The 18,709-nt window shown below is 42.8% G+C and overlaps 1 protein-coding gene and 1 long non-coding RNA gene across 7 annotated transcripts in view; one reads left to right on the top strand and one right to left on the bottom strand.

The window, feature by feature from the left end:
• Positions 1–1,171: 1,171 nt before the first annotated feature.
• On the bottom strand, positions 1,172–8,928 carry LOC121110730. The gene is made up of 2 exons (XR_005859409.2): positions 7,981–8,928; positions 1,172–3,808 (listed from the first exon to the last, which is right to left on the bottom strand). It is a non-coding gene; the product is annotated as an uncharacterized LOC121110730 (long non-coding RNA).
• SGMS2 (sphingomyelin synthase 2) overlaps positions 5,768–18,709 on the top strand; it is a 37,887-nt gene continuing 24,945 nt past the window's right edge. The window contains exon 1 of one of the 6 annotated variants that reach the window (XM_015276206.4): positions 5,768–5,848. The gene's annotated coding sequence lies outside the window, so the exon portion shown is untranslated. Of the gene's footprint in view, positions 7,736–8,896; positions 8,982–9,362; positions 9,525–13,616; positions 17,155–18,709 lie in introns of those variants that run through there. The other 5 variants (XM_040698927.2, XM_040698926.2, XM_040698928.2 and 2 more) reach the window with 5 other exon arrangements.

Raw genomic sequence — 18,709 nt, 5'->3', positions numbered from 1 at the left:
CCATGTCCTTTCTGTACTGAGGTGCCCAAAACTGAACACAGTACTCAAGGTGAGGCCTCACCTGTGCCACGTACAGGGGCAGGATGACTTCCCTAGTCCTGCTCACCACACCACTCCTGATACAAGCCAGAATGCCATAGACCTTCTTGGCCACCTGGGCACACTGCTGGCTCATATTCAGCCGACTGTCCATCAGTACACCAAGGTCCCTTTCCGTCAGGCAGCTTTCCCGCCACTCCTCCCCAGGCCTGTAGGGTTGCCTGGGGTTGTGACCAAAATGCAGGACCCGACACTTGGCCCAACTGAAATTCATATGGTTCATATGCATGCAAACCATGGAATTCAAACAAAGAGTTTCATCTTTGATAAGAAAGCATAACGGTTACAAAATATCAAAAACGTCTACCAGAGCTGTTTTCTCAGCTTTAACTACCTGACAGTATTTTGTATATTATCTAACAGAACTTTGTGATCAAAAGTGATAAATATTCCTGGGGAGATTGTTAGAAGAGGGAAATGTCAGATAGATAAAAAGGAAAAAAAAAAAAGTCCCTCTTAGGTGATTGAGCACTGGAACTTCTTGACCAAAAAAAATTATGGAGGCTACGTCATTAGAGTTATCTAAAACTTGGCTGGACACCCCTAAGCAACCTGATAGAGCTTTGAATTTAGTTCTGTTTCAACAAAGTGTTGAACTGCATGATCTCCAGGAGTGCCTCCAGCGTGAGCTTTGTTGTGATTTACAGTTATCTGCCTGTGTCCCAAATTATCTTATATTTCAATCCCAGGAAGAGATGGAAATACTGTAGGCAACAATTTATAATAGGAAATGAATGCTCAGTGTAAATTTATGGTTTTGTTTCCACATGTACTATTTTAAAACTTAGTTCCCAGACTAACTTGTTTGAAATATACTTTTTAATGTGTTTATAGGCTCAGCTGCTCTGTATTAACTCTAAAATAGGGATTCATCATGGAAAGCTTGACCCAGAGTTAATTTTAGAGGTGCTAGCAAATGCTACTGTTAAAAAGCCTCTTTTCCTGTTTATGGTAAGAACACATATTCACTTCTCTCCATACTTACTATCTTGCCAAAACCACGAGTCATTAGCAAGGTGAATCTCTGCTTTTTTAGTGCTTCTGTCAATAAAATTTAAGGAAACACAACACCTCTACAATACTTTTCTTTATTTTCAAATAGAAACCTGTGGAATATTTGAATAGTTAAAGAAATATTGTTTTAGTCCACATTCTTCTCATTACTACTACTGATATTATTTGTATTTAGTAGGAGGAATGTCAAGATAATTTATTTTTTTCCAAACTGCATGCAATTTATTGTTGAAACATGAAGGGGTCCTCACAGTTTATCTTGCACAGATAATTTCTGTGAAAAGATAAAGGTGACCACAGATAAGACAAAATGATGTACAAGTATACATCCATTACTGCTTAGGATATAAGGCCAACTGCCTATTTAGCAAACAGTCATGCAAAACCTTGGGAAGTCAATAAGTATATATGGACAACCGTAACTTTTCACCCATGTTCAGTAATAGAAGCGCAGTCATACAGTCAGGTTTCCATTTTTATGTGAGGATTCCAAAATTATTTGCAAAAAATGGACATAGAAATGGGGAGAAAAATAAGGACTTATCAAATACATGTAGAAATTATGTAGAGGTTTAAATGCAATCCCAAACTCTCAAAGCCTTTGATGGAGAAGGCTGATCTCAGTTCCCTTATAAATACATTGTCAAAAAACACTCCAAAAATATAGTTAGAAGCAACTTGCCCAAAATCAGACTGTAGAACTGAAAATAGAACTCAAGTATTCTATTTAAAAACCCCAAGGTAAACACTAGATTTACAGTGTTCCCAATAGACTATACAGTTGTTGGGTTTTTTGAGGGGGTTTTGTTTTGGTTGGTTATTTTTTAAAGTTCTTTTGGCAGGCTAATGAAGTTTAGCATTACACTGTGGACTTTTATGACCTTCTTTCCTTCTGTAGCATTCTTAGAGCAACGTTATAATATGGTCATGTTAAAAGGATTTTTCCATTACCTTCTGATTCTGAGCTTGTTTCTCATGTTTTGTGTACCATACTGATCTGCCTCACATCTCTGCAAGCACACACGCAGCCACTCTCCTGACAATAATATGATTTATTCAAATAATTATTTATTCTTGTAATTACTATAATATTCTAATAATATTTATTTTAAGATTTATTCTAGGCACTCTATACTTTTCTAAATAAAGCCTGGATGCATATGGATAAAAAAAATACTGAATATTATATTACAAATAACCAAATGCTTACAATAATCAACTGAATATCCATTACACGTTAACCTTTCAAGCAGGATTGAACACATGAAAAACTATAAAACTTTCTTTAACGCTTAAAAGCTTAATACCTGTATGGTATGTGAAAAGAGTCTGATTTTGATTCAGGGTAACATGTCAAAATGCGGCTTATTCTCATTGATTACACTTAATCAGTTACTTACCAGACATATAACTGTCAGGCCGTTAGATGCCAGTGCTTCCTCATAGGGGTTACCTGGTCAGCAGTGTTTCCATAAGTCAGTTATTTCTGTGTCAGAAAGGAGCACTACTCTTGAGTAAAAACCTAATACACTTTATCTTTCTTGATAATATGAGAGGAATCCAAGAATCCTCATATTTCTGGTTCCAATATAGTTCCTTCTTCAAAGCCAAACATCCTGTAAATGTTTTATACTTTCATGTGTTTTATGCCTATCTCTGAACTGGCACAATGCCAATTCAGCTCAGAGCATAATTAATCAGCATTGATCATATTCATACCAGTTACAAGAGTCCCATCAGCTTCAGCCTTTAGAATGCTCTTCCATTGCCATCATACCTTCTACTGCCTTTCTTGGTGTGTCCAACTCTGGAAACATCTACAACTCCTTGTGATTAATTCATAAAAGAAGAAGAAGAATCTCCTCTCTTAACAATGAAAACATCCCAAAGGTCTGCCTACATATAAATTTGCAGTATTAAAATCAAGGTTATGCTATAGTGTTTTCCATTGAGATATATCATTGAATACTGTCAGCCTCCTCACCTCTTCTGAGATCTGCCACTCTTAAGATAATTTACTATTCATCTTTATCTCACCAGATAGGTGATGATAGGAAGAACCCTTCTCCCTGTGTTATGAGTCATTCCCCTCCAAATCAATTAAAAATATTAATCAAAGGAAAAGACACATTGCAACATATTTTAGCTACAGCAAATGTTCATTTGGCAGGACACAACACTTCCCAGATCCCTTTACTTTGGCTTCATGCCCATCATAAACCATCTATTCACATCTGTGTGATGATACATACAAACTGGCATAGAGACTCATCAGGAAGTGTTTTTTCAATCTAAAAAGTCATCAATCTATCAACTGTTTCTCAGCTGGGGCCTTTGTGTCAAATTTCTTGAGCATGACTTTCCATACGTAGAATGAGGGCATTTTGCTGTCATGTAAGAGAGCTCAGAATTACTTCTGATACACTTCAAATACAGTGGAACAAAGGCTTTCATGCATTTTTTTCACCAAGCTCATGCATCTTTTGAATCTTTTAAAGAAGACGACATATTAAAGGCCTGCTAATACAGAGAATATCAAAAGAAGTGTGCCATATTTGAAATTCAGACTGATCTATGAGTCAACCATCTTTCACTTGTTCATATCCCCATGGTTCATGACTTACTTGCTCTCTTGAAGGACATCTGTCAAAACGACTTCAGCCACCACTTTGCTTTCATATTTGATTCTACAGCCCTGCCCAATACAATGGAGAGATTTCATTTGAGATTATTTGTATATCTTCCAGTATTTTTAAATTATTAGAGGAATAGGTTTGGGCTTGCGCTAACGCATTACATATTTGAGAAGCATCACACTACACTCAAAAAAAAACCTGCACTAAGAGCAGCATTTTTTTTTATTCAGTGTATAACTAGATTAAACCCAATTTGTTGGTTGCTGGTCCTTTTTATTTAAAAGTTTTAAAAAAGCATCTCTAGTAGTGCTAGTCAGAAAATAACAAATGAGTACTACGATAAATAGACAAGCTACTGGAATAGATAAGCAAGTACAGTCTTATTCTGCCACTTTGGAAGCTTCTTGCATTGCCTGCTATCAGAGCTAGGGCAGCAGATTAGACAGGAGGTTAACCTAGTATTCTACTTCTTACTGTATGTTCCATTCTGAATTTACGTTCAGGTGACAACAGCAGTCATTTTTTAAGTAGGCCAACTGTCCTTCATGCAATTATGTCAACTGCTTAGGTTTAAAAATAATTGTGTCTAAAAAAGCCTTCAAACTAATAGAATCCTAAAATGTGAGACAATGAGATAAAAATTACACCACATACCAGCCTATGTGAGGTGTGGTAAAGCTCAGTGCTTTTGGATTGCTCATTCACCTCTGAGGCTTACTTCTTTCTCACTCATTTTTTCCTCCTTTCCCAGATGAATAAGATAAAACTCTACTTCATAGAAAGGGCGCATACAGAGAGACAAAAAGAGATTATCTAGCAACTCCTGTGTTCAGCCACTGCTAGTTTGCATTAGAATTTATTTAACTGCTTTTTGTTTTGCATTACCAAGGTGGAAAGAAACAAACAAACAAACAAACAAAACACTGTAGATTTTGTTGTTGTTGTTGAAGAGGATAGTTGCTAGCAGTGAAAGCTTTAGCAGAACTATTCTGCTTCAGAGAGGCCTGCTGTTTCTGCAAAAGTAAATAAATGATCATTAAGCTTCGGAGAAATCAACTGAAATCCTTAGAGTAAATAAAAAGAGAGCTACACGGTAAAGATGAGGTCAGACAGGAAAACCACTCTGAAGCATGGTGAGAAGATAAAGTAGGTAAGCCTGAGTATCAAAGAAAATGGGCTAATTGTATTGCCAATTGACTAAGTGGTAATTGTTACAGCTATGCCATCTTCTTTTAGTTTTCGTGCATTTAACATCATATCCAGAACTACTACAGAAGAGCATTGATAAGCCTTTTCAGCTGCCCGGCATCTTTCTTTTGATATACTTGCTCCTTCCACAAACATCACCTCTTTTCCTAAAGAGATTGAGAACATTTCCTATGCTTCTGCTTGACACAGTTTCCTAGAAACACCCCGATCTTCTGACTTGCAAACACAGAAGACAAACTAGAACTGGTTATCACCGATACCGTTTCCCTCCTATACCTTTTGCCAAGTACCTGTGCTCACACTGCTTCTTGTTTCACATGAGCAAAACAACCACAAACAGCATGACTTTGCGATACAGCTTCTTCTGCTTTTGCAACTGAAATGCTGAGAAGGAAACGCAAAGGTTTTGTTGTCTGATTTTCCCAGTTCTTGCTTCGCTTCTAAGAAGACCACTGTCACCCTCAATCAGTGTTTCAGTTTCCTACGTGCTTTAGTAGGGAATGTAAATTCAAGCAAAGCTTCAGCATTTATTTCCCCCCCAGAATTACACAAGGATGTTGTCAGTAACGTATAAACTCCTAAAAACCCTCGTAAAACCGCAGCGCCTCTACTCCGTTAATTTTGGTAATGAGAAGAGCCAGCGCAGCTGATCTTTGAGGCACGCAAACCACACGAAGCACCGACCGCCTGTGGCACGCTTACGCGGAGCCCAGCCCAGCCCGAGCCCAGCCCGAGCCCAGCCCCGCCCAGCACCTGAGGGCGGAGCACAGCCCTCCCCCCCCCTCCGCCCCGGCCCACCCCGCCCCGCTGCCGGCTCGGCGGGCGCCTGCCGCCTCCTTTGAAAGCCGGGCCGGGCAGCGGGGCGGTCGGGTTGCAGTATGAGGCCGCAGGTGAGCTCGGGGTATGTTTGTTTTGCGGGGGCTTTCCTGAAGCCGTACTGCAAATTTAGCTGGCTTTGCTCAGTTGCGTTGAAGTTAATGGGAGTTCTCAAAGTTTGTGCGCTTAGTGGTGTTTACCTTGATAACCCACTGTTCTGCAGTGGGTAGTAGCATTCTTTCATTTGGGTTCGGCTTCTACCGGCTTGCTGGGGGAGGCTTGCTGCCAGAGCAGCTGAATGTGTGGCTGCCGGTTGCTTCTTAGGGCCTGGGCTGTGATTGCAGGGTAGGGTCGTATGCTTCTGAGCTGCCATTCTTGGGAAGTAGCAATGGGAAAGCTTCTCTTACAGTCCTTGAGGCTTCTCTGCTTGTTTGGTTGCCCCTCAGTAAATAGTGATATGAATGGTGAACCTCTAAGGCAAGGTATGTTTTGTTGGTGGCGGCGTTTTTCCTCTGTGTGTGTTCTAAAGCCCTTGGTAATAAGGAGGAACTAGCAAACTGATTAAACAAAGTCTCCTTGGAGACTGAGAGCCCATCTCCTCTCTGAAAAGTGGCACGTCTCAAGACTTGGAAACTTACTTTGTGAAGCGCCCCTCAGTACTCTGAGCGTGTGCTGTTGAAGAACCTCTTTGTGAGTTGGTATCTCGTGTGCGTTTGGCTTTAGTGTATTTCATTATTTCATAATTGATTGGGAGTAATAACTATGGAGTTGCCTCATCTGTTTCAAGGCAGGAATCTTAATTCACACATTACTAGATAAGAGGCTACAGTGAGAATCAGGGTCTGGAATGCAGCGCCAGGCCTGTGTAGAAGCGGTCTGCAGGATTACCCTCATTTATGTGCTACTTGAAGAAAAATGAACGTGAGATGTGAGGGACCCTATGGTGGGGGGATTATGGGACATCTGTGTGGAAGAGCTATATGTTTCAGTCTGCCCTTAATGCGGTTGTATTAAAGGCTACAGAGACACATGAACTTAGAATATGCGTAGGTTCCTGCAACTCACTAGTTCTGAAACTACTTAGATAGGAAAGAACTATGTATCTCTTCAGCATGTCTGTCTTGTGCGTAGATGTCTGCTGTAGCTTAGGTATGCAAGTAGGCTTTCTCTTTTTGTACTGATGTTTACTCTTTCTATAAACTGTAAGGTTAGCTTGAACCAGAAATTCCTATATGGCTCTTACTCCTGCCCTGCCCCTTGATCTCCCTCTTGCAGGCCCAGCTCCATCCCACGGCCCTAAGCAGGGCTCTGGTGGTAGCTGCCTTTGAAAACTGCCTGGGTGTCTCTTTAGAAACAGAACTTTAATGCAGGAGCTGGCTGTGCTCGTTTATAGAATTACCGTTTCCAATAATATCCCTGCTGATCTCATGAGAAGGATAAAAAAAATAAATAAGCGGTAATGAAAAAGATGCTGGATTTGTTCCAAATGAAACAGAACAGTGATTTTTTTTCTTCTCAAAACTCTTCTCTCCCCCTCTCTCCATCTTGTACTCGGGTTAGGGCAGGAGGGGATGCGATCCATATCTTGATCTCCTTGTGGAACTTCTATGAGTGCAGTTTCTCTAATAAAACTGTTCCATCATTCTGAAAGACTGAAGTTCTCTTCCTCCTTATTTCCGTTCTGAAAATGGCATTTTTGAAGGTAATCTCGTTGCTATCAAATAACGATCAAGAGGTGCGCTGCTAACTCCTCCTATGGGTTCTGTGACTTCACAAACACACCCCTTGCATAGCAGCAGGCCTGGAGAGTAAGACTCCTGCAGTGCAGTAGGTGCTGATGCCAGGCTCCCCTTCCTGGGTGCACCCCTCACAGCTGAGCTGTGCAGCACTCAGCTGCTCACCCCCAGGGACGAGCTGGGTGCCTTTCACAGGGTTAGCGGTGTTCCCTTTCCCACTCTCAGGTGCGGTGCTTTGAAGAATGGTGTTCTAAACTAAGGCAAGGACAGCATTTCATTTATACCTCAATTATTCTGACTGACGGCTGGTAGCCTTTCCCTTTTTTTTTTTTCCTCTGATCTTTCTTTTTTAATAGGTGTTTTGGAATTTAATAAGGAAGGATCAAGGTAGGAGGAGGGCAGGAAAAGCCCTCTGTCTAGAATTTGCTTGATGCCTTTGCCTTTAGGAAAACAAAATGCATATAATTTACCTCAATGACTGTAGCTTGTACTCTGCTACTCCATCTGTCAGCCGTTGTACAGCATCTTCGGTTAAAACCCGCCTCTGCAAAGATGCATGTAAGTAAGTATGCAGTTAAGCTTGGGCATATGTCTTTGTAGGGGTTTGGGAGCAGCCTCCTGCTCCCCGTGCAGCCTCTGGTGTTCCTTTAGGTCTGGGTAAAGGATGCATAGCCCAGGAAGTGGGCAACAGGGAAGTGGGAGGCAGAGCAGGTGGTAAGGAGGATTGCTGTGATGTACGGCACAGGATTCTTTGGTTTGCTGCCACAGGTGTACGCGTGTCTGTCTAGCAATGGAACAGCAGCGCTCTGCTTATGTTGCTTATCTCATAACGTGCCACTCATGTTAGGCCTGCGGAAGGGGATGCTTATGTATCCCAGCGCTCTGCCTGCTGCGCTTGGGTCCAACTGGCGTTCCCCTGCCCGGCTGGAATAAAGCAGCCCCCCCTTCCCCGAGGATTTTTTGGGAAGAAGCTCGGAGCGCTGCTAGGTGCGGCCGTGCCGCGGGGCAGGCCGTCTCCGCCAGGTGACCGCTACCAGCCGGAGCTCAATGGCCGCTGGGCAGGTGTACCGCGGCCAACGCCAGTTTCGGTGTGGGCGAGTCGCCCGCTTCCCCCGCCCCCACTGATCACATGCCTGCCGCGCTGGAAGACTCCCAGCTGAATGATGTGGATTCGTTTTTTTTATTATTATTTTTAACGCTAGCGTGGCCGAGCGGGGGCTTCCCGCGTCACTCGGCCTTCGGCGGGTCCGGTGCCGGGAGCCGAAGTTCCGGCAGAGCCGCTCCCCGAGGAGCGGCGCCGTGAGGCGGAGACGCGGGGGGCACCGCGTTCCCTGCGGCTGCCGCTGGGCCCGCCCGTCCCTCCCGGCGCGGCGGTGGGGGGACCGCGCGCGCGCAGAGGCGGCGCCGCCACCACCACCGTTAGCGCGGGGGCCGGGCGGTGGCCGCGCCGGTTTTTCCGGCCCGCGGCGCGGTGAGTCACCGCTCGGCGATGGGGCGGGCGGGGGCGGGCGTGCGGGTGCCCGAGTGATGTCAGGGGCGAGCGGCGAGCATGAGGCCGACAGTAACGGCCGCGGCAACGGCCGCTGCGCGCTGCCTCGAAGCCGCCTCCGACCGCGGCGGCGCTGAGGCGGCGGCGGCGGGGCCGCTCTGCCGAGTGCCGCCTCCCTGACGCACTCGGCGCCGGGCCGCTCGGCCGGGGAGGAGAAGCCGAAAGAGAAGGCGGAGGGGCGGCGAACTTTCCCGCCGCCGCTGCCCGCTGTGGGAGTGTCCGGCCGCCGGCGGAGCCCCGAGGTTCGCGGCCGCCTCCGGAGGGGGAAGTGCCCGCAGCGCCGCTCCGGTGAGTTGGGAGCGGCACAGGTGGAGGAGCGCGGCGTGCCGCAGCGGGGAGCTCCGCGCGGACCTGAGCCTGCGCTGCCGCCTGCGTGCGGCTCACCGGGGAGACGCTCTCGGTCTGTCGTGCCGAAGAGGCCCTTCGCAGCAGGGAGAGCACCCGCCGTCTGGGTTTGTCGTGGAGGTACGTATGCAGGCAGCGCGCCCGGCTTACCGCCCGAACGGAGTGCTTGAGGTGGGCAGCGTGCGCCCGCCCCGTAGGACTGAGGGCTTGGATATGCCTCATTCCAGCTCTGCGAGGTCAAGGGTCGGTGTCGGTTCCTAACGGCGTAAAGGTGCGCGGCTGTAGGCTGGCCGATGCTGGCTCCATCGAAGCCAGGCTTCAACTTCATGAAGTGCAGCAGAACTTTACTTCTTGCCTGGGTGACGGGGTACTTTTCCACCAGCGTTGCGTGGCTTCTGGCTTCGGCTTGGCTCGAAATCTGTGTGAAAAGTAGCTCATCTCCTGGCCAGGCTTAAGTAAACAAACCCTGGAATACAATGCGGACGAGCTGTTGTTCTGTCTAAACTGTTTCTGTTTGTTTGCTTTTTCCTTCTTAAAGGACACCTTTTCAATGTAGATCTCTCTCCTTGAGCTACTAAGCTTTGTATGAGCTAACAGCTGTTAATGACACAGGTGAATGTCTGATTGTCATACACGTTTCAATTGATGCTGCTTTCCTGAGAGCGGAGGGCTTATGGGAGTGTTGCCGAGCTTTAATTGAGGTGTATTTATTAATTAGTTTGCAGAAAGCCTGAATTATTTAGTGTTTGTTTATGTTTATTATTGGAGTAGGTGTCTTTTTTTAGTTACTTTTTTAATGAGGCTTTAACTTAGCTGATTGAGGACTTGTTTTATTGGAGAGATCAATGCAATGACTTCCATCTTTATTTGTTTTTGGCATAGGACTTACATTGATTTTCAGTAGGGAAGGGTGTAGTCAAAATGTGATTTCAAAGTACATGCTCGTCTCAGCCCTTCTGAAAAACGTTGTTCAAGAATAGCGTGAATAACGTGCAGTCACAAAAGGTATTTGGGGAAAGTCAGAGTAGAGGGGGGAAGCGAGCTGAGTAAAATTGGAAGGTGATGACAGTAGTTTGTAGATAAAGGCCCCTAATGAGATTGGGCTGTCCTTGAAGTGAACTCAAACAGAAATCAATGGAAAAATGAGAATTTGAGGTGGGCAAAAATTGATTATTTTTTTTTTCCTTTTACTCTCAGGCTGGTAATCTGAATCCAGAGTAACTTTACGTACCTCTGTGTTTTAAATAATAAGCTATGGCTGGCATGTTGATGGGCATCTATTTCCTGGATCATGAAAGCACCTTGTGATTAGTGGTGTAAGATACGAAAGTTGTGGTCTGGCTCTAACAATCCTGTTTTCATGAGCTACTTTCCATATGAATTTGCAACTTGGTCTTCTAAGTAGACATCAGAAGTACAGAGTCACGTATGTAGTGTTATTAAAGGCTTCCTACTTCCATATCAATTTAAAGAAAAAACCCACGAAACTCCTCTCGCTGTCTCTAGGAGAACTGAATGACAGGTCTCATTTGAAGTATTTTACCTTCTCAGTGTCAGTATACCCAATAGATTTATAAAAACTGACACTGTACTGATTTTTATTTTGAAGGATTAGTTTAAAAAAATAAATCTGAAAGAAGTGGTAGACTTTACAAATAAGTAGTTCTTCTGTTTGCTATAGGCTGAGGAGATGTTTAAGAAGGCTTTAGAAGAAATGTTTTCTCATAGAAAACAACTTTGAAGGTGCAGCTATTTGTAACAATTTGGATTTGTTTTCTGATTTTGATGGGCTATTGACCTACAATGGTCTTTGATACTATCTGTGGGGAGTGGACAATACAGATGCTGTTGGGTTTTATTTAGTATGGGTATGGTATTGCAGTAGTCTCAACAGATGCTGGGAAGATTAATGCAACACTAGATCCACTGTCCCCAGAAATCTGCCTGCGGGGAGGATGGATGGTCTGTACCATGGACACCACTGTCCCAGAAGATGCTGCGGGACAGCAAGCATGTCAGGCACCAAGGCACTGCTGTCCTAGCAGATGCTGAAGATCTTAGGGCCTACCAATGGGAAAGGTTTATCTAATACAGGTGGCTCTATTTTTTGTAATCTGCACCTGTTCAAAAGACATTCCTTAAATGTACTGAAGCCTACTTTTCAGTAAGGCTCTGAAACGTTAATAACTCCGGTGGCTCCTGTGCCAGGGTGTTTGCTTTGCTGCTTCTCTTTCCCTCCCCAAATAGCTGTTGTTTGAGGATGTGTAATGCAGAGAGTAAAGTACTTCTGATGAATACAAGTGGTTTTGGAAGCCTGCTATGTAGTTATTGAGTTCTGATAGGACAAAACCCCTTTCTCAATCCAAATCAGGTTCAGGAGAACTCGTTGCCATCTTGGTAACGTATACTATACCTTTAACAAAAGGGAATTGCTGTGCCTTGAGGCTGTGCTTATGGTACCTGAGGTAAGCTTCCTGCCTTACTGTGCTTTGACCCTTCAAAAATACATGATGTCAATTGTAGGTCCTCTGGTTTGCTGTCTGGCATAAAAATATTTGCTTTTAATTTGTTCTGTGAATGAGGAAATTAAGTACTTTATCAGAGGTTCTGAACTGTTGGGTTAATCATTGAAAATACAGTGGTTATTAATAATACACTGGGCCTAAATCTAAAAGGGGGAAATCCTTGAGCATGGCTACTCAGAGGAAAACTCAATTGAATTCATGAAATTTAGATGCCTGTTACAGTAGAAATATGTACTCAGTACTTAACTATATGATTGTCCAGATAAAATACTGTTTCTCATGTATATAAATGCAGAGAAGAGCATCCTGTTCACTTGCAGGCACCTGAGCGAAAAGCAGATCTCTTGCTTTCATTCAGTTTACGTAGGTTAGTTTGCCATAATATCTGTTTCAGGGAATCCTGCTAATTCTTTATAGGCTTAGTGAGCAGAAACTCGCTTGCAGCTATCAGTGGACCTGTGATACTTCCGGAGGGTGAGTTTTGTTGGCACGCCATCCCGTGTCTTAATAGCACTTGCTTTTAGAGTTAACCTTCAGCTGCTCCCTCCTGCAGCCTTCTATCTCCTTTTCTCTCTGTATACTGGGATTTCCTTAAGGCTGACTCTTACTGCGATCCTAGGCAACGCAGTGAGCTTCACGCTAAGCAGTGCAGTGTGTTCATGTCTATGGTTACCGATGCAAAGCGGACTCGTGTTGTAAGCTTCTGCCTCTGTGAGAAAAGGTGCTGAGCCTCCTGGGTGCAGCGCTGAATGTTTTGGGAAGTTGCATCAGCATAAGAGATTCAAACTGAACTACAGAGCGTTTACAGATGTTTGTCTAAGAATGGCTGAACTTAAAATGGATTCATTCAAAATTAATTTTGATTTAGCGGTAATAAATCCAGGATTTGTAAATGAAATGTGTGGAGTTGAATTTGTAGTCTTTTGTCGCCTTAACAGAGCACGGGACTGTCCAGTCTCCGACAACTCTTTGGCAGAGACCTGTTTAGAACCCAGAACTTTTAAGATTTAGCTTAAAGCCTTTGGCAAAAGGCAATGTTTTTCCGTTATTGAAGTGCAGTTACGAGTGTCTTGGCATGTTACCTCCCCAGTATTTCTTTAATAGAGCACCTGCATCCATACAAGTCCTTTATTAAGAAGTCATCTGCTTTTACTGTTTATATTCTGGTTCAGGTAAGCTAGGGTTTTTTTTTCAGTTTATTTTTAGCATTTGCTCTTACTGTGCTAAGCCTCTTAAGATCTTAAACTGTTGTGTGAGGAGGGCTGACTGACTTCTCACCATTAGTTATGTGAAATGTACATAACAGCGGCAAAATATTTACTTGTGCACACACCCAGGTTCCTGCTCGTGTATGCTCACGTGCTGGGTGGATGTGCTGCTAGCAGAGCAGTTGTTCAGATTCTCTTTGTTTTAAGGAACAAAGCTTGGTGAAGAGCAAACAGCGGGCACGCCTTAGTTCTTAATTGCCTTCCATATGGAGGACGTGACACGTTGTATGCCTGGTTGATATTTCTAATAAATTTCTACAGTAATTACTGCTCATCTGATTCTTGTCCTTCCCCCACATCAACCTTGTAAATGGGAAACGGCGCTTGCTGTTTGTAGATGCTTTATAAGGGTGCCAAGTACCACTGCCCATGTCTCAGCTTGAGGCTGAACACAGGCTGTATTGAAGCAAACTGTTCCCATCGCTGCCGCTGCCTCAAAAGGACATTTAAAAAGCTGGAATGCTGTGTTACTGTCTTAGCACTGCTGAGAACATGTTTAATGTAGTATTGTAGGATTCTGTTATCTGATCCTCTGCCAGTTATTCTGGTTTAAATTTGTGTATTGTAATTTCAACATAAAAATAAGCCTTTAAACTGAAAATTTAGTGACTGAAGGAACTGGGGCTGTCTAGTCTGGGGAGAAGGAGGCTGAGGGGAGACTTTATTGCTCTCTTCCAGTATCTGAAAGGTGCTTACAATGAGAGCAGGTTGGTCTCTTCTCACTGGTGACAAGTGACAGGACAAGGGGAAATGGCCTCAAGTTGCACTGGGGAGGTTTAGGTTGGATATCAGGGAAAACTTTATGGAAAGGGTTGTTAAGCACTGGAATGGGCTCCCCAGGGGAGGAAGTCGGTTCCTCCCCAGGGGAGGAAGACTCCCCAGGGTTGAGTCGCCATCCCTGGATATATGTTTAAGAACTATTTGGATGTGGTGCGCAGGGACATGATTAAGCAGAGGGTTTTTAGAGGTAGGGTAGTTTGGTTAGGTTGGGGTTGGACTCGATCTTTAAGGTCTTTTCCAACCCGAGCAATTCTGTGATTCTATGATTTTGGAAGCGTCCTTTTTCTTTAGTTCAGTGTTGAGAGAAATCAACAGTAACCAATCTACTTCAGCGGTGTATAGAAGCTATTAATATCTTTGAGTGTCACAAGTAGCTGGAAAGTTTACATGTTACTTTTTGTTCCTGTGTGTTAGGACCCTGGCAAAATTCCTACCTGTTTGTTTTCTTACTTTCGTAATACTGCACTAATCTATAAGGATGCTGTGTTTGAGTTATAACTAAACTTTCTTAAACAGTGCTATTCTCACGTGAGGAAAAAAACCCAAAACTTGTCTTTACTGGTTTTCACTGAGTTTGTACACTGTTTGGGGTGTGTTACTTGACGAGAGTTAATTCCTATCTTCTGGCATACCACCTTGGTCGTGTAGAGGCTTATTATGAGTGCAGAACTTGGCTTTATTTGATGAGTATTAAGGCTACTCTTGCTCATCTACTTACTGAAGGAGTGCAGATGTTCAGTCTGCTATATTTTAATGGAATTACTTTGTTTCAGTACATAGGTGTGCTTTTGGGGAAAAAAAATAAACAACAAATGACTGCACAATGGGGAAGATATGCCAGCAACTCAAGCTGGTCTTCCAAAGTGAAGCTGTTTCTTTCTGTCCCGTGAGAAGGAATGCTGTCTGAAATAGTTTGAATGCTGTTTTTACTACTAAAAGCAATCGTGCAAACAGCTCTTCAGTGTCTCTGTTTTTCCAGAAACTTTAACTTCCATGATAAACTTCAGCCTTTGACAGGAAGGGCTGTGCCACCCCATTTGGCTATGAAGCACGGAATATTAACAACACTGGTTCTTCTAATGTGCTCTAAAGCAAATCTGGGCATGGACAGTAAGAGAGCTTACTGATGTGTGCTTCTGTACCCTACAGTGGCTGTATCCTGTGTTTGCAGACATTTCTTCTAAAATTCATCATCTAAGCAGTGCTTACCAAATAGTTGAATGCTACACATGCTGTGATACTGAATGAAATGCACCCTCAGCTGAGGACAGCTTTTTCAGTGGTAACCATGGTTGTTTGCTTCATCTATGCAGTTCCTAAAATATGGCTAATCTATCCTTATATGTACAAATAGATGTAATAATGATGACTACTCATATTTCTTTGGTGTGGAACTGGTCAGTGTAAAGTAAGATAGAATAACATCTACAGTAGAAACCCAAGTAACTTGCGTTGACTTCTAAAAGTTAGAAAGATAAATGAGCTGCACTTTGGCTAACCAGCCACAGGACAAGGCCCAGTGCATGTCAAACGCCAAAGCTGAACTAGTTAAATTAAAGTAGTTTTCATCTCTCTTGACAGTCTAAATATTGCTGGAATGAGAAGTGTAATTTTCATTGGTGTATATAGGCCTGTTTTTTTTAAAAAAAAGAATAGTTATCCAACAGATCATAGTCAGCTTTTTGCTTTTCAGCTGCATTCTAGTCACTGCACAACCAGAGCAAGATAAGTAGCTGTCTGACTTGGTTTCACTCTGCAGGATAAATGCTTCTACAACTCTTCTGACTTTTTTTTTTTAATAGGGCTTAGTTTATTTTAAGCTTTGTCTTAAGCATCTTTGATTTTGGACTCTTTAGTTCTCTTCCAGCCATACAGCACTGACTAGTCAAATGGAGTTAAGCTGGGACATGAACAGGAGATTGTAGGGGTTGGGGGGTGAGGGCATGTAGTGGAGGAAGGATGTGCTCTGTTCTGTCTTGTTGAGTTTGTCCTCAACACTAAAACATTTTTTTCCTTAGCCACAACTTTTTGAAGTGTGTATGCATGTATTTCTTATTCTCTCTCTGTATTCTCCTGTAATGTAATCAGTGTTTAGCACTGTGAGCCTTCCTAGAACATATTTAAACCAATGCAGTTTACTGGGGACTGTGTGATATGCAAAGAAAATTGTTGGTTATGGAGGCCTGTATTTGTAAATATTGGGACGTTTGCAAGAGAAGTGCTGTAATTAGGGTTCACATAATTTGCTCAAATAACTACATCTTGATTAATCTTTAACATCATTATGAAAATGCGTAATGCCATTTTAATGGGTTGTATTACTCAGCAGATGTTAGGCTGCCATTAGGTAGCTTAGAGTTTTGTTTTTAGCAACAAGTGACCAAACATGCAGAAAGTCTATTTATGTATCTGTAGCAATACTTGGTAGCGTTCTCAGTTAGAAGCTCAAATGTTGAGGCTCAGTGAAAACTGGAGTTCTTGCTGGAGGGTATCTCAAAATGTGTGTAGAAAATATTTGCTGTTCTGGTGCCTGAACACGCTCATTGTACAGTGAATTCTGACCCTGAGCCCTCAGGGTGACTGCCTTGATTGATTCCTTGTGGAATGTGGGATAAGTTTGTGTGATCATGGTGCTTGTGCTTCTGCCTCATAGAAAAACAAGTGAATAGGTCTTGATTCTATCTGAACCAGTTTCATAAATCTTACTGACAGACATGGGAAAGCTTTGAGACGCAGAGAGCTTTGTCTGAACAGTTTTGTTTCAGAGTAGGACAGTTAGTTACTCAGTTTGGATTAAACTGCTTCAGTGTTGAAGATGGTACTGCTTTCTTGAGCATTTGCTTTAGTATGACCATACTAGGAACACAGGATGAAGTGCTAGTTGTTTTGGAAGAGTAAAAGATGAGACACTTCTATGCTTATGAACAGCATATCTAAGTCTACTTTGAAAATTAAGGCCGCTCAAAATGTGCATTATTCCAAAGGAAAGGAAATCAGTTTTTCTCAGAGGCTGGATGTGATTTTTTTTTTGTCAAGCTTCACTCATTTCCCAGTATTTGCTTGAATACTAACATTTACTGTGTCTTGAGTGTTCTTTGTCTTGAATGGGATGTTTTAAGAAGGGATAGTCCATCTGCTCTGGAGCATAGATGCTGGTATCTGGAGGACTTAAACTACGTAAGTCTAACATAGTTTGTATATTGTGCCAGTGCAGCATTTTGCATTCCTTGTGATATGAAGATGTTTTTCAAATGGCTTCTTTAAACTTTTTTTAATGTGTGCATGCTATTAAAAGAGCTTCTAGTTATTTTTAAAGGCATGCAACAGAAAAAGTTTTCTGACTTATAAGTCAAAACACTAGGAAGAAATAAAAATAGATTGACTCTGGGCCTTTGAATAAACTTAATTCCATTAATTAAAAAATAAAAGCAAATACCACAGTCTTACCCATGAGTAATTTGTGATCAACTGTCTTTATATAGAAATAGAGAGAAATGCATTTCATGCAGTTCAAAATTAATGTTGACCCACAGCATGAGTTCCAGTTGCATTTTATTATCCTTGCCAGGTTGTGTTACAGCTACATAACTGGAGCACTAAAGATGAAATTGAAAAATCTAGTAACAACTTCAAATACTGACTGTCAGTTGAAGTTGGCTTGGCCCATGTTTTAGATCAAGTCTGTAAGAAGCTCCCTTTGTGTCCTTTGCTACCTCTGTAGAATAGGTGTGAATACTGAAGGTTGCATTGGCACCCTTGATGCCTAGGTGCCCTGGTCTGACTTTGGGCAAGCTATTATCCTCTGTAAGGAGAGTAATGAACAGTAGAGGCATGTGTGATGGCTCTTGCTGAAAAATGATCACTCAACATCACTTGCTGGAGCAACTGATTTCAGTAGAGGCTTAGTTCTACAAGCCCTTGTAAAGCCTCCTACCTTGTAAGGCACAGACCAATACGAGGGGTCTGGATTGATCTTGTGCTATGTTGACGAGATATTCTGAAATATAAGCCATTACAGTGTCTGGCCTTCAGGTTCTTCTCTAGACAGTAATTCTCTTTTATTATGTTGATTTGTCCTAAGGTTATGAGGTCGGTCCCAAGCTAGTGCTTGAACTGTCATTGCTGATGAACTGGGATTTCTGTTGAAGACTCATGCAGGAGCACAGCAGAAATACCAATATATATTCAGATATTTCTTCCTTCCTGAGAAGATATCAGTTGGTAGACCAGAATAATAATTGTTTTTTCCTGTACAGTAATCTTGCTCAAGTTCTGCTTTCTCTTAAGTGATTCAGTTATATCAATTTGAACGCAAAGCTGTTCCTCTTGTGGCTGATTATGCAGGTGAGATTCAGCACTGATTTCCTATATGCCATGGTTACTTAGCATGTCTGCACAACATTGCTTGTCTTGATGAGTCTGTGAGTCTGGATATGGCCTACAGTTTTGTCAGCTGCAGCCCTGCCTGCTGCAGTGTGGGTGGCTTCTTTTTCCTTTTGGGGAGGGGGGTGCAGGAGAGCTGTTTACAGCTAATGATTGTCAGGCTGCAGTTGCTGTGTCTGTCCTGGCATGGAGTAGAATGCTTTAAAATGCTTTTTTGAATCACTTAATATTTAGACAGAAGCTATAGAGCTCTACAACTTAACATGAAAATTTGTGATTGGACTGTGAAATATAATTGTGAATACGTTTTCAAAGTCTCTCTTCTCAAGCATTTTGTTTGGTCCGAAGA

The sequence above is a fragment of the Gallus gallus genome, chromosome 4 (genome assembly GCF_016699485.2).
Source record: "Gallus gallus isolate bGalGal1 chromosome 4, bGalGal1.mat.broiler.GRCg7b, whole genome shotgun sequence".
NCBI lineage: Eukaryota > Metazoa > Chordata > Aves > Galliformes > Phasianidae > Gallus > Gallus gallus.
Note: the sequence above shows the minus strand (reverse complement) of the source record. Positions and strands in the feature narration are given on the sequence as shown.